Below are 2,860 nucleotides of genomic sequence, written 5' to 3' on the forward strand. Positions count from 1 at the left end.
GGTTCAGTCAGCTGCAGAAGAAGAAAGCAAAGACTGAGCTTGGTCAGAACAAATGAAGGAATGAGTGAAAACAAAAACAACTAAATGCATTCAGATGAAAACTACTTGTCAGGTCCCCCACTGTGTGCCACGGCCTGGGGTGCAGCAAGGAACACAACAGACAAGGTCCCTGCTTTCACGAATTTAATATTTGAGAAGGGGAAGGACAATAATTAGATAGGTAAACAGATAAAATGCAGCAATTAATAAGTGTTAGATGAAAATAAAACATAATGATGTGATATCGAGCAACCAGAAAATTACTTCAGATTGGGTGACAGGAAAGGCCTACAGGAAAAAGTGACCTTGAAGCTGAAACCTGACATTTAAGTTGAGGCCTGAAATGCTGCAAGAGAGCATTTTAGCAGTGAGAAGCCCAAGGGGTGGCTGGAGGAACACACAGGGAGGAGCAGGACCTGAATGGAGTGAGGGCGGGGCTGGATCCCACAGAGCAGGTAGATCAAGGTGAGACCTGAGCTGACTTAGCATTTTCTTCTCTGGAAGAAAAGGTCAGTGGACCTTTCAGAAACTAAATTTCTTCTGGTAGCTTTGACCAAATGAATTGGAAACGCCTCCCAATTTATCATGTCTGCCCTAACCAGGGAGCTCCCCGCCTCTACTTGGGGAGCATGCTGAGGTTTGCCAGGTCTTTTAGAATTTGGTGTGCCTAGAACTGAGTTAATCACTCCCTTCAGAGCAGCTCCTCTTCGATAAATGACTTACACTTTAGTCTCTCCACTTACATAAGGAGAATAGTACAGCCCATGGAGGATTGTTTTTGAAGATGAAGAGAATGTGAATAAAAATGCCTTGTCCAGTGTCAGGTGTACAATGAGCACTGAGAAAACACTAGTGTCTGTCCCTCTGCTGTCTTTTCTAGCTTCCTAAGTGACAAGAGCCATGTAGTAGGTGCTCTGGGGGCCCCGGACCGCCTGTGACTCCAGCAACTGCCCTGGAGGACTTTCCTGGGCACTGGGAAACCTTTCTCACCTGGCAGGTGCTCTGAAGTGGCGGTGAGCTGATACAGGGTAAGCTTCACCCGGGGGAGGGCGTCACGGATAAATGCCACAGGGCTGTCCTAGGTGCATTCTGGAGCCCCTCACAAGGTCACCCAAGGAATTGAGTTCCAGCTGCCCACAGCGGTAAACAGCTCAGCGACAGCCCTTCCCTGCTGGCTTCCCCTCCTTCCTGGTCTCTTCCTCCCCATGTCTTCACTGTGCAGTACTGGGCTCACTTCCCAGATAAACCACCTGCACTCAGGTCCTTCTATCAGGTTTTGCTTTGGGGAACAATCTAAACTGACAGACACCAAACCCTTCCCTTCCACTACATCTGCCTCTGTCCTTCCTCCCTCCTGCTTCCGTACACCGTCAGCCACCTCATTTTGTTCATCTTCTTTCACGTATCTCTCAAATATCAGTCCCTTCAGTTTACATTCATATCTAGATGAAACCAATCTGGTTTCTGTCCCCAGGATACATTCCCACCAACAGTCTCCCTCAAGCCATCCTACTCACACGTCTTCCTAATCAGATCTCTCAGGTTCATCCACTCCCCCAGGTAAAAACTGAGTGGCTCACCCTGGATTTTAAGCCTCCAGGATACGGGCTCTCCACAGATTTTTAGACTTCTTCCTTCACTTTCTCCACCAAATCTCTGGTACGCTTGGCTCCCTGAGCATGCCCTGTATTCCTTGTAAAGTTCCAGCTCCTTTTTTTTTTTTTTTTTTTTTTTGGTTTTAAACTGCCGTTCCCATCTGCCACCTCTTAATATTGCCCCCAGTAAAGTGAGTTCACAAAAAAGCACCAGTTCCCAGCTGGAGTATGGAGCCCGTGAATAAGCTCAGCTTGCGGGTTTGGGGTAGGAAAAGGCAGCGAGAGATCAGGAAGCCTGAGGTCGAGCCAACCACCTCTGACAGGACAAGGGAGGGCTTTCACGAAACCGGGCCTCCCTAGTTTTACAGGAAAAGCACCAAAAAACCCAGGAGATGAGTAATACGTTCTCAGAACTTGGCCCACAACTCTCCATAACTACATGCCCGCGCGCGCGCACCCAGAATCACACCCACACACGATCACACATCTGTCAAATTCTTGGCTCACAAATTCAAAGAGGCGGGAGAAAAGTGTCTTGAGACAAACAGCAAATAGGGAAAGAAGGGCGAAACGAAACAGGGACGTGAACCTAAGAAGACAGACACCCCGATTGCCGGGAACCTTCTCGGATCTGTAACTGACACCTTGGGGCGTACCCGTGTCCCCAGGTGCTCGGCCCCCGGTCCACCCTACGGACCCGCTCGGATCGGCAAACTCACGCTGGGGCGGCCGGGGTGCGCGGTGCAGGCCAGAGCGTGGAGGCCGGAGCCGAGGTTCGGCAGGCGGTCCCGGCGCGGCAGGAGCTGCGGGGCGGTGCGGGGCGAGGGGGCGGTGCCCGGGAGGCTCCTCCCCGCCGCGCCAGGGGCGGGGCCGGGCTCCTGCGGGGTTCGCAACCCGTCCCGTCCCCCCGGGAGGTGGGGCCTCTCGGCCCTCGGGTGTCCGGGCCGAAACCGGCTACCCCGGGCTCTCCGAGGGTCGCGTCGGAGTGAGAGGGAGCTCCGCAAAGTTGCTGTCACGGTTGGTGAGGAAAGCACACGCCAAGTCTCCAATAAGGCAGACTCGGGGCGAAGAATCCCCCAATAGCAACGTAACCCACGGCCGAGGTTCTGCTTGGGCCCCGCGTGGAACTGGGCCCCCTCCCCTCCGGTCCGGGGGTGCGGCGCCGGAGAACCCAGGCTGTCGTGTCGCCGCCTCAGGGCGGCTCCTGAGTTGAGGGGCTGCCCCCT

The sequence above is a fragment of the Phocoena phocoena genome, chromosome 9, assembly GCF_963924675.1.
Source record: "Phocoena phocoena chromosome 9, mPhoPho1.1, whole genome shotgun sequence".
NCBI lineage: Eukaryota > Metazoa > Chordata > Mammalia > Artiodactyla > Phocoenidae > Phocoena > Phocoena phocoena.